Source organism: Terrapene carolina, unplaced genomic scaffold (genome assembly GCF_002925995.2).
Source record: "Terrapene carolina triunguis isolate 2854851 unplaced genomic scaffold, T_m_triunguis-2.0 Scaffold262, whole genome shotgun sequence".
Lineage (NCBI taxonomy): Eukaryota > Metazoa > Chordata > Testudines > Emydidae > Terrapene > Terrapene triunguis.
This window is the reverse complement of record NW_020664613.1, coordinates 1,313,208-1,326,882: the sequence shown is the minus strand read 5'-3', so window position 1 is coordinate 1,326,882 and position 13,675 is coordinate 1,313,208.

Here is a 13,675-nt window from a genome sequence, read left to right as displayed (position 1 = left end):
GCCTTGACCCGTGATCAAGTCATATGACCCTCTGGACTGCATCCCTTCTCAGTGTCACAGGATTATATCCCCTAGACTTCATATGCTTAAAGGTCTGAGGCCCTGTAACAGCAGGGCTGGCCATGCCCACACATACACAACCAGCACCCTGTTACACCCTTCTTTTTACAGCCTCATCATTTTATCACAAAAGAACTTTTGGGGCTGAATGTTTTTCATGTTTAGTTTTTCCCCACAGGTGAATTTTTGGAGAAAGCAAAAGCAAAACCTTTCAGCCATCATTGAGCTTGGTGAGGGTGAATATAATTTTTTCCAAAACCATTTTTTTTTTCAAATTTTCAACAAGTACAGCCAATTACAGCCTGATCATATCCCAGTGAAGTCCCTGGGCGCTGATAGGTGCGCCACAGTTGTGAAAGTCAGGCCATTTTTAGACACCTAAATAACGATCTTGGGGCCTGATCCAAAAGTCCAGTGAAGTCAACACTTCTATGAGCTTTAGATCATGCCTTTAGCAGCTTACCTTTAGGGACACTTTAAAAAAAATGTATGGTTTATGATGATTGGTACAATATAGATTAGATAGGTCTCAAACTATGCAGAGAGAATAGCTGTCAAAAAAGGAATTTACAAGTTCCACCAGCATGACTAGCTCACATACTATACGGTAATTGCTATTCTTTTCCTTGTGAAATGTAAATCTGAACCTACTATTTCATGTTATAAATGTGCACTACAAATTATAGCATGCCGGATATACAATATGGAATATTGTCAGATCAGCCTTCGGTTCTGGAATTCCCTGACTAGTGAGAGCTTGATTTCGCAAAATTTAAGCAAACTGCTAGGTAATCTGTGGCAGTTCTGGGGCAAGGTCCCTAGATTCTGCAATGTACACTGCAGGACACTGGTCCAGGACACTGGAAAGTCCACAGCAGCTTCAATTAAACATAGGTTTTTAATTAATATAGAAACCAGAATAGCTGTCTTCAATTAAATTCAATTTATTTTATGCTGCCCCCACATTTCCAGTTGTCAGCATGCTACAGATTTTAGTACAAGGCATGTCTGCATTGTAAAAGTGGTCAAGGGAGAAGCTGGAGCAAACTCCCGCAAGCACAAATCCAATTCCTGTTTTGTGTCTAACTACTCTGCAATCTGACCCCTGCAGGATTAAGGAATCCTGCAGCTAGCTAGATAATTCTAGAGTTAATGACTATAACATTATTTGTGCTTGAGAAAGAATGAGGCCAAAGCAAAAATGTTTGCACTTGAGTGCAAATACCAGGAATTGAATTTTGGCATAATAGGCCAGATCCGAAGCCCATGGAGTAGTTTTGTGTTAGAAGTGAAAGTGAGTTTGTGAAATGCAGACTCTGTGAGTGTGATTGGGTAAGACGATGTTAGGGTGGCGAGATATATGAGCTGAGGTTGGAGTGGATGTAAATGTTGGCTAAGCTGGTGATTTCCTAGATTTGTAATGACTGTGTTGGTGGGTTTGCACTTGAGCAACCTTAACTGTGTTCTTTGGTTTGTGATATACTTATATTCGGGTGGGGAAATTAGTGAAGGGAAAATGTGGCATTCTCCCCTCCAACCTACACTGAACCCTCACCCACAAGTCAGACCAAACCTTTTCTGAACTTTGAAAAAGTTCAACGTTTTCCATTATCTTTCATCTTCATGAGCCTGTGCTTTGGCTGATTCTCTCAGGCAGAACTGTCAAAATATGATAAGAAAAGCTGCTGTTGCGAAACTAGTATGGGGGATCAAACAAGACATTGGGTGGTTAGGATAAGCATCTCTGCTTTGGACTGCTTCTCCACAGTCACAACTTGGTAAGTTTCACCCATCACTAGTATAGCTACCAGTAGTTAGTCTACTACTTAAATTCTCATTGAAATAGGATTTTTTTTAAATAATCATTTTTCTGCCACTCAAGGTAATTGCTTTGAAGCTTATTTAAATCTCACAGGGAGCAATTTTGATCTTCCACACTGAGATTTATCTAAAGGGGGCTGGTGTATAATCTCATGCGTGACTGAATGTCTGTTAGCAAATATTGTGATTCAACATGTTTTTGAAAGATATGGTGCAGAATTAAAAACACTCAGAGGATTTTACTGTGCTCTAGACAAAAGGATGTCCCATTGGAGCACTGGATTTTCTTCATAATGGAAAGTAAATGCATATGGTGAGGTGAAACAAGACACAAGACCCAGGCCCTTTCAACATATTACAGTGGCCTGGCAACATTCAGGAATGTGATAATGCAGAATGAATGAATGAATGAATGAATGAATGATCAACTCTGGAAGAGCAATGGAGTAGTATAAAGCATCTTAACTGGTTACATCCTGAAAGAATCAACTATGCAATTAAAGCAACATCTCATTAGGAGCCAGTGAGGCACCAATAGACAAGAGGGGAGACTAGACAGTTAGAAGGTAAATAGTTGACCATTTAGTCTATATTCAATAACAGGTTAAAATAATAGAACTGATTTGGAAGCACCTAGTGGTAGATGAGACAATCTTGATCAACAATGGGCATTTTTATAGAGTACCATGTCAGAAAACACTGAGCACTCTGCTACAAACGAGAGCTTGACAAGAAAGGAATTCAGGAATCATAGTTCATAGAAACAAGGCTGTTTCTCCCTATAATTTCCCACCGTTGCTAGCACCAGAGCAGCTCCACTGTTGGCAGCACTATTGCAGACTGGTCCCTAGCATTTTAATCACCCTGAGTAAATTCAGACAACAGTTAAAATGCTGGTGACCACCTGTTTACTCAACATTGTTACCATCACTGGAGATACACCACTGGTAGCAATGGTGGGAAATGCTAGGGAAAAAAGTTAATGTAAACAATGCCAAAAGGAGTTCAACCAGGGGCTGTCTGCCCTTGCTTGCTGTTCCCTCATCCTTAATGAACTATTTTCGTTTGGGAGAGACTGCTTGATCCCTGCTGATCCCTGTTGGGTGTGGTGAGGGTCAAGGCTGGATACAGCCCAAAGTGAGGAGCAGTGTTGAGCAGGGGTCAATACTGGGACCAATTACATATTAATATCTTAAAATATACTTGTATGTACTTCTCATTAGTCCAGTATGTTATACTATTTATAACATCAATGGAAATTTTAAAATATGACCTTGAAGGAGAGACATGTTGTCCATTGACCAAATTTCTAGAGAGTTTAGAGAAATTGGCAAAAAATATCAATGATATAACATTTAATTTAGAAAGATGTCAGGTATGGTATTTAGAGGAAATTGGATTTACTTTGCAGAAGTACAATCAGAGGATGCAGAGAGGGATATCACCAAACTGGAACAATGAAATTGCTATGAACTCCACCCACTGAAATCTAGGATCATTTACCATTACATTATTGTACGAGAGCTTTAGGTCCAGCCTCAGACCATGATTACAGTCTGCCTTAATTGTTTGTTACTCACTTCTCACTCTGGTTAAATATTGCAGTCATTCTTTTACTAGATGTCTCTGTCATCTACCACAGAGTGGATTATGGAATCTGGATGACTAGGCTAGTGTGAGCATCTGGATTTGCTTTTTACTACATACATGTGTACACTAGGATGTAGTGTAATTCCTCTGACATTGGTGTGAGTGTGGAATCAGCCCCAACAAAATGATTAGACAGAGTAGTTCTTTTCCTGCTAATTTACTGTTGCTCCTTTAATTAGCACATGTTGAGATCCCACAGGGCTTGATTCTTAGTTTTATGCTTTTCAGCACATTCCTTTTACCTGCTCTTCTCATAATAGTTCACATTGCAGTTCAAGTGACTAATACCTAATTCTTGATTCAATCCAGGTCCTACTTCTTCATTTGTTTGGGGTTCAATCTTGGCTGTCTAGCCATTGCCAGAAATGGAATTCAGACAAAAACTGAGCCATGGTTGATTAAGCACAGAATTTATTCTCTAGCTCCCTGCTAATATTACATATTGTTCAATTATCTACTAGTCATATCAAAGACCTAGGTGTCAATGATCATGACTTTTATGTGACCTTAAAAGAAATATATTCACGGTGTGGCTAGATATGCTTCTTACATCTTGAAACCTCTGCTTTCTTTCTATTAGTTCTGTTAGTTCATCCTTTTCTTATAACCAGAACTGATCTACAGTTTTTTGTTGGTTGAGTTACCAGAGAGTGCTCAGTTAAAGCTTAACCACAATGCTGTTCTATGGATTATTAGACACACAAATGTTTCTTCCACACATTAGGCTGGTGCTCGAGTCTATCCATCTAGATGCCTGACTATCGCTTTTAAATCCTCAGTGGCTGATTCCCTGTGTATTGGACTGAGTTGATGTAGCCATAAATGTACTGCACTGCAATCAGAGTGGTTACACAGAAAGGTCTCGGCTGTTATTTCGAGCCCACAGAAAGTGCAGCTGCACAGTCCCACATTTGGAGAATGATCTCCCAGCAGACACGTTCTATTGGTGACCATTAGGTCTATATCTAGACCCTATGTTTTCGCATTGACTCTTCCCTGAGCACACTCAACTAGTTTGTTTTTAAATATTTCAGTGGAGCATCTGTATTTCTGCAAAGTGCTCAGAGGCCCTTCTTATGAAGGCTGTCCTGTAAATATTCAGATTGATTGACTGACCTTTTTGTGAGGCTGTTATTAGCACTCATTGCAAATTACTAAGAGACACAGAACAATACCAGTCTCCCCCAGAGACTGAATCACCTTCCTTGTGTCCTCAGCCTCAGTCTGTTTATGAATCCCAAGGTCATGGTGGCTAAATGTGTCTCACTGGTTGCTGTCTAACTTCTCCTTGGTGATTACTGTGGACGCTGACCAGCAAAAGTGATGGGCTGTTTTTTCCTAATGTGTCATAAGGTTACACAAAAGGATGCAAGTGATAAACACGGGATGTATTTTCAGTGTTAACATACACACATTGCTTAAAAATATCTCCTGTATGCAGAATGTTGGGAAGTAAATGAGAATGAGAGCACTCAGCGTCATGCAGGACCAGGCTTTTGGTTATGGGTAAAATTTTCAAAAGCAGTTAAGTCACTTAGGAGCCTAAGTCCCATTGACTTTCAAAAGGAATTAGACTCATAAATCATTTAGGTGCTTTTGAAAATGTTTCCTGATACTCATACTTATCATATGCTTATATTTTATCACATGCTTTTATATCATTCTAATCTCTATTTAATATGTTATCAAACACGTTCCTGGTGAGTATCAGATCTTAGTAGAAGACTGTCTCCTTACCATTCATGATCACATAACTTGATTCATTGAGTTTAAGGCCAGAAGGGACTATTAGATCATCCTGTATATCATAGGCTGTTAATTTTCACCCAGTTACCTCTGGATTGAGTCCAGAAACTTGTATTTGATTAAAGCATAATCTGTGTTTGGCTGAAGTATATTTTCCAGAAAGGTATCCAGTCTTGAGTTGAAAGCATCAAGAAGTGAAGAATCCACCAATTACCTTAGTTGTCTGTTTCATTGGTTAATCACTCTCACTGTTAAAATAATTGTGGCTAATTTCTAATTTGAATTTGTCTGGCTTCTACTTCCAGCCATTGGTTCTCGTAACGCCTTTCTCTGCTAGATTAAAGAGCCCTTTAATACCCATTATTCTCTCCCCATGAAGGTAATTAGACACTAAATTCAAGTCACCTCTCACTTTTTTTTTTTTTTTGATAAGCAAAACAAATTGATGTCTTTTAGGCTACATCTACATTGCAAACTAAAAGGTGTGTGTCCCAGCTTGTGTAGACATACTCATGCTAGCTCTTCTCTGACCAAGCATGCTAAAAATAGTAGTGTAGCTGCAGAAGCACAGGCAGTGGCGGGACTGTGCTAGCTACCACCAAGTACAAACCCACCTGGATAAATACTTGGCGTTACCAACATGTGTTGTCATTGCAGCTGCCTGGGCTACTGGGTTACACTGCTATTTTTAGTATGCTAACTCAGATGAGAGCTAGCACAAGTATGTCTACTCAAGATGGGAAATACCCCACTAACTCGCAGTATAGATGTAGTCTAAGTGTCTCATCGTAAAACATTTTGCCAGCACCCACATTTTTTGTGGTTCTTTTTTACACTCTCTCCAGTTTTTCAACATCCTCTTTAAAATGTGGACACCAGAACTTTATACACAGTATTTCATTATCGGTCTGATCTATGCCATAAACAGGTAAAAATCACCTTCCCACTCCTACTCACTACTCCCCTGTTTATACATCCAAGGATCACAATAACTCTTTTTACCACAGCATTGGACTAGATGCTCCTGTTCAGTTGCTTGTCCGCTATGCCCCCCTAAATTCTTTCAGAGTCATTGCTTTCCAGGATGCAGTCCCACATTCTGTACGCATGGCCTGCGTTCCCTGTTCCTAGATGTATACATTTGCATTTGGCTGTATTAAAATGCATTGTGTTTGAACAGGGCCTAGCTTACATTGTTTGCATCAGAAATTTTCAATTCATCAAAATCGAAACCTTCTGCAGAGATGGTTAGATTTCAATGAAGTTCCAATGGAATCCAGGCACCATGGGGGAAAAAAGAGAACATGGTAAGAGGTGGCAAACTCCCCAAGTCGCCAAGCATCTGGGTGTGAAGGTTTTTTCACAGACACACACACAGACACACACACACACCTTTAACAGGCATGCAAAGAGTGGGGCAAAGCCTTGAAAACCAGGTCAATCAGCATTTCTTCTAGTGGAAAGATAGTCCATAAGGAAGAGTGACTGATTTCAAAATCTTCAACTTCTTTTTGTTACTGGACTCTCGTTGATCCCCTTTCTTAGCATGTACCATCTCGCTTCATTTGTCCAACAGCAATAGCTCACTCTTGAATTATGTATATCAAAATTATTAAGGATGGTTGTCCTTAATGTTCCTCTGTTTCCTTTTGACAAGCCTAATATGAACAAGCTTTGTTAAGTGGTATCAGTTCAGGATGTGATTACCCACCCTATCGTTAATTAACGTGGAGATGAAAGCCAGTTTGGAAAGGAAGGATGATTTTGTGGTGAAGCAACTAGAATGGGATTCAGGAGATCTGCATTCAAGTCCCAACTCCATCACAGATCTCCTGTGTGACACTGGGCAAGTCACTTTGGCCCAGATCCACAAAGTTACTTAAGTGCCTAAACTCCATACCCAGGCACTTAAATCTCAGGTTTAGGTATCAAAGTCCCAGTTTTGGCTCCACTGCGATCCAGAACTTCTGACAAACTCTGTAGATGCTTAAGCTCACTTGGTACCTAAGTTTTCATGGTGAAGGTCCCCTAGATGCCCAAGTCCTTTTGTGGATCCCACCCTTAGTCTCTCTGTCCCTTACTTCCTACTAAACTAGGGATGATAATGTTTCTCTCTCTTGTCTATTTAGCTTGTCAGCTTTTTGAGCTAGACTGTCTGTTATTGTGTGTTTGTACATGTGACCTTGATTTCAGCTAAGGCCTCTAAGCACTACCATAATGAATACACATGGTAAATAAAGTAAGAACAACAACAAATACCGCACTAGAGCCTGATCCAAATCTCATTGTAGCTAATGGACAGCCTCCTACCGGTTTTAGTGGGCTTTGAATCAGGATGAATGTATATAATAAATATTTTACAAAATATATGAGACTGACCAAAAGCATACAGTACCATAGCTGATCATCCTCGTCGTAAGAAATGGGTTTATCAGAGAAAACACAGAGAGCAATGGATGTTATTTTCTGATTTGTACACCAGGACTGACAATGTCAGGGGACTCTAGGACTTATGTGAGATTTATATGGTATATACCCTTGTGCTGGCTCAAGGGGAGGATTCACCTAGAGAGAAGAGCCAGTGTCAGGGGGGGAGGGGAGAGGACTCTGATTCTAAATGGATTCTTATATCAAATACATCATCAGTGAAGCAAATTCTGTCTTCTTTAAAAGGCCCAACAAAACTCAACCCAGTTTCAATGACTGAGCTTTCTTGTAACACAAACTTGAATCTTTACAATGTGTTCTAAAAGTGCTCTTACTGATTAGCGAACATCTTCAGCTCAGGAGCAGAGATCAACATACCCCAAGGAGTATGACAGGGTCAGCTTGAACTATTCATTGTCAACAGTTTATTTGACAAAGTTATACTTTTTTTTCTCCCTGTTTGCAAAGTGACTGTGACCAGGAAGTCATGGTCATTTTTTAAGGACTGGTACAATCATGTTCATGTGATAACAGAACTCGAGTCCTCACTCAAAAATAACCCCCTCATCCAAACCCACTTCTTTTAATTTGGTACCCCACCTCTCTACCTAGTTTCCGATGACATATTGTTTAATTTGGGGTGATGTGAGGAGATTCCTGAATTGACTTTCATCATCACTGTGTGGAACTTCAGGAAAGAGAAATAAAAGATTCCAGAAAGCTATAATGCATGCCATTTATCTCTTAAACACCTTATTGATTTATGTCTGCAAAATTTACCTTTGGCTCTGAGCTGTTGAACTTTATTTGTATTGATTGTGCAATAACTGACACGGTAGTTTCATGTGGTAGATGATAGCTATTCAGCTGCCCCAGATGAAATCATGAGAGAATGCGTAAAGCAGACATGAAAGTCACTAGACCAGTAGGGCAGCAATACAGTTTGGAGGTAGCTATGTTGCAGCCAGGCATAACATCAATGAAATAACAAGGTGTGGCCAAGCACACAATAAAACTCCTATTAAGACTAAGGTGGACAATTCTAGGAAGGGCAGATCCTGAAAATAAACTCTTTTAAACTGTCCTTTTCAGTCATCATGCAAATCTTTAGAAAATGTTAATTAGAAGTGACAATCCTTACCTCTCTTCATTCTGATGTATTTTAAGGATGGGATTTTCAAAAACACTCGTTGGTCTAATTCTTCTCCTGTTGAAGTACATAAGGGTTTTCATCACTGATTTCACCAGGAGCAGAGTTAAGCTAAGACTGAGTGCTTTTGAAAACCCCATCCTTAAAATACATGTAACACACACAGTCAAATAATATGACACACATAGGCCTGCCTTCATTTACCATACATAAATTCTATACGACGGGTGGGACCACACCAGTCACGCAAAATTACTGTATGGTACATGAAAGCACTATAAACAAACATCAAAATAAAAGACATCTGAATCTGAGTCCCAAGCATGGTTTCACTCTATTATTTCCAAGCAACATGGCTATATTGTCCTCAGCAGTGTCATACGAGTGGTCACGTATACATAAGGTCAATATCAGAATCGCTTTTAAGGTCGTTTGTGAGCTACCCTCTCACACAATTCCCTTATTGACTAACAGACATATTGGAGCATGAGCTTTCGTGGGTGAATACCCACTTCGTCGGATGCATGTAGTGCATGTAGATACATGCATCCGACAAAGTGGGTATTCACCCACGAAAGCTCATGCTCCAATACGTCTGTTAGCCTATAAGGTGCCACAGGACTCTTTGCTGCTTTTACAGATCCAGACTAACACGGCTACCCCTCTGATACTTAATTCCCTTATTGTCACCCTTATTGTCTTCAGTTAAAACTGCATGCAAAGATACACTTCCCTCCCCACAATATAAGGCAAGAAGAATGGAAAGCACAGTGGAATAAAATTCAGATCTGAGCCCAGATCCAAATGAAAACATTCCCAAAGTGCAAGGGGAAGGTTGGATCCAGAGTTCTGGTTTGAGCCCATCTCTACTGCAAAGGCATTTCAGGGTGGAAATAAAAATGACAGCATCATAAGAGCAATAATTGAGGGAGCTAAAAATGAAGATGCATAGACAAGGGAGTGCAAATCTGACCAAAGAGGAGACTTGATCTGAGATGGAGAGTTGGTGGAGTGAAGAGATGCAGGAAGGGTGGGGCTAGAGAGGAGAAGGCTGGGGCTGGATAATCGTGGTGCTATGGGAAGGGACAGACAGAAGGGAGATGACAGGAAAGCAAAGAGGGGAAGAGTGAGAGGCAAAATACCTGGACTAGGCTGGAGAATATCCATGGATCATAGGAATGCCCACATTGGATCAGGCCAATGGTCCATCTAATCTAATACCCTGTGTTTGACAGCAGCCAATACTGAACGCCTCAGAGCATGGCAAGGAATGTGTTAAGCCCTGAACAACTATACAATAACAGGCTGGTGGGAAAACTTTCCTCCTAACACCAGGAAGTTTGATCTATCTAGGTACTTACACTGCTGTCATCCTCATAGTGCCTCACAACACCCCTGCAAGGTTGGGAAGGACTATCTTCGTTTTACACATGGAAACTGAGGAACAGTGTAGATAAGTGACTTGTCTAATATCATACAGGAAGTCTATGGCTGAGCAATGAATTTATCTGAAGCCTCCTGAGTCTTCATCCAGCACCCCAGCCACTAGCCATTACCACGGTAGTGATTGGTTTATATTCTGAAGCATGAAGGCTGATATCTCTTATACATTTTTTCTCAGCCTAGCGTAACTACACAGTCTGATCACTAAAAATAACACGCTGGCAATGTTTGCCTGAAACACCCCTTTCTGTTAGCAGAGGTTGGACCTGCTGAGGGAAGGTTACGGGCATTCTACTGACTCACCAAGGCAGATGACTCCTCACCCCACACAGAAACGACAGAAGAGGGAAGGGCATTTTAGGGAGAGATGATCTAGGGTGTGGACTGAGCAGTCCTAAGAGGAACCCAAGAGCAGCCAAGCCTGGGGAGAAGCCTTGAGCTGAACTTGAAGTTATGTTATTGTTTATATTGAAAAGAAAAGCCCACGAAGGGGGGTGAGTTTGACTTTGCACACTGTGTGAAGTTTCACACACACACACTCCCACTCCCCGCACATGACACAAAAATTTGCAGAAGTAATGCTGTTAAATTCACGTGATTGTCCCTCTTGATTTTTTTGCTCAGAATATAAACTGCTTAGAAAATGACTCCGCTTTAAAAACAAAAGTCACTGGTGACATTGTTAGCAATATGGCAGAAAATAAAATAAGCAGACGCTCTTCTTACTAGCTTGCCCAACGTGGCCCTAGTTCTTGCACTGCGTCCCCCGCTCTTCCTGCCACAGGCAGTTCTACAGTACCTGTTCCTGGCCTGTGTGGGTGAGATGGTGTTATTACGCAAACACTGTGTCAGTGCAGTTATAATAGTAGTGGGTACTTTGAGTTAGGAACATGATATGACTGACAATCCTGTCATTCTGACAGCCCATCAGCAAATGCAGGACATGAAAAATGCCATGTCTGAAAGTAGTTTCTTTACCTTCCTAAGTGAGCTGCTGCTCACCCTGATATGGCTTCCCCTCCAGCAGCCTCCAACACTTTACAATAATAATTTTAGTCATACTCCTAAGAAGAGCATTTCACTGTGCCACTACCTGCCTCGTCAAGTCTGTACTCTCTCTCCCTGCCTCACTAGGCACGGCAGCCATCAGGCAAGTGGGCTGGAGCTATCTTTTGGCCCGGATGAAGTTTTCTGTATAATTAGGGCCAACTCCATTGGAACTCCTTGGGACATCATTCATGGCAGAAATTCGCCCTTTTCTCCCTTTGGGGCTCTTATTAGGAAGAGTTCTGGAAGCCAGATGGTTTGTGTGAGGTTACACTGCTCACTGATCACAGGAATGCTCAGAAGCAGTCCTGCTTCTGGAAAGACTGGAAATTGGCATCCATTCTGTATCATCCTCTGTGTACCTGGCAGAGTAACAGCCCCCTTTCTACCTGGTATAAAGAATGGAGACCTGAAAGGAAAGGTAGAGACAGGCTTTGACAGGCTCCAGTGACATGGGCGTTCAGATCAAGAAAGCCTGCTTGAAAATAGAGAGACAAGGTGGGTGAGGTATATCTTGTATTGGACCAACTTCTCTTGGCGAGAGAAACAAGCTTTCAAGCTTACACTGATAGGGGCCAACAGAGAATGAAAACTTACAATCGGATCGCTGGTATCCTGCATGTAATGAAGAGTTATTGGCCTCGGTTCAACTCTTAGGCCATGTGTACACTAGAGAGCTTACAGCGACACAGCTGTACCGATATAGCTGCACCGCCGTAAGATCTCTCATGTAGCCGCTCTGTGCTTACAGGAGTGAGCTCTCTTGTCAACATAATGAAATCACCTCCAACGAGCGGCGGTAGCTTTGTGGGCTTTCCCGCCAACTTAGCGCTGTCCACACCGGTGCTTCTGTCAGTGTAACTTATGACACGGGGGGCAGGGGGGAGAAAGGAGTGTTTTTCACACCTCTGAGCAACAAAAGTGGCAGTGTAGACAAGCACTTAGTATCCAGGGCACCAAAACCACCATTACAACTGGCACTAATTGACACTCATGTTGGCAGTTGCCATAGAAAAGCCAAAAGGCTGAAATGAGCCAGGGAGACTCAACAACTTTCTAACACCACAGGTGGTCCTTCCAGGTCAGGACTGAGGCAGGTTACTGAGGTAGTATATGGAAGCTTATAAGGAAGGACCTCGCTATCCATGGTTGTTCGTTTGGTCTGCTAACAAGTTAACAGAGAGAGACGAGAGAGACAGAGGGAGAGCCTGAAAACAGAGAGAGAGGAAGAGACGTTATTGTATACAAGACCCTGACGAGATTTCTAAAGCTGAAAAGGGGTGCAGCACTAAGATCGACAATTTTAAATGAGAAAAATGTTGGATTTCTTTTGGAGTCTGAGTCATTTCCATGGGAAAAAAGCAAATGGGCTGAAGGGGGATGTTAGAGATGGCATGTGAATTTCCCTCTGAATTACAATGCTGATCCTTCAGCAGCTCCTGGCTTCTTAACCTGGTTCAGCTTTGGATACCCCAAGTGGTTAGTTTTTGCAAATTTGCTCCCTCAGATTCACAATTTTACCATCTTTACCTGGAATGCCAAAGTTTGCCATTAAATGACCCTTTTCCCATACATATTTTTGCTCGTTTTGCCAGCAACAGGCTCTGCTATGATATAATACAGTGTCTGTGGCAAGGACAAGAGTGCACAATAAAACAATAGGAAGGAAAGGGGGTCAAGAAGGAATCTGCACAGGAATCGAATTATCTACCCACGCCGATAAAATGAGCTTTTCCATCAGTTTAAAGGGGGGAAAAAGCTGGCAGGTGTCACACAGGACAAATGGTAAATAATTTGCACTTGTTGTACATAGCACCTTTCCGGCAATGATCTCAGAGCAACGTGTAAATATGAATTAAGTCTCATAATATGGCTATCAGAGGCGCTACACAGTATTAGACTCATTGTACTCATGAAAGACTATGGGCCAGAGCATCAACTGACACAAATCAGCATAATGCCATTCACTGAAGTCTATGGAGCTACACCAGTTTAAGCCAGGTGAGGAGCTGGCCCTAAGTGACTTACCCATTGTCATACAGTGATATAATGGCAGAGGCACAAAATGCAGGAGCCCTTATTACCTTACACCACTATCCCCTTAAACCAGTTTCTCTGTTAGTAATAATTAACAACATTAGAGAACATCCTACAGGGGAAATAGACATGATGATCTAATAGGGCTTTTCCATCTCTGATTTATGTGAACATCACCGATAATGAAACTGACAAAACAAAGGGTCTGGAATGAGTCATCATGATGCACTGTTATTATCCCAGCAGGGTGAAGGGGCAAGCCCGTGCTATGCAGTCTGTTAGACAAAGTGCTCA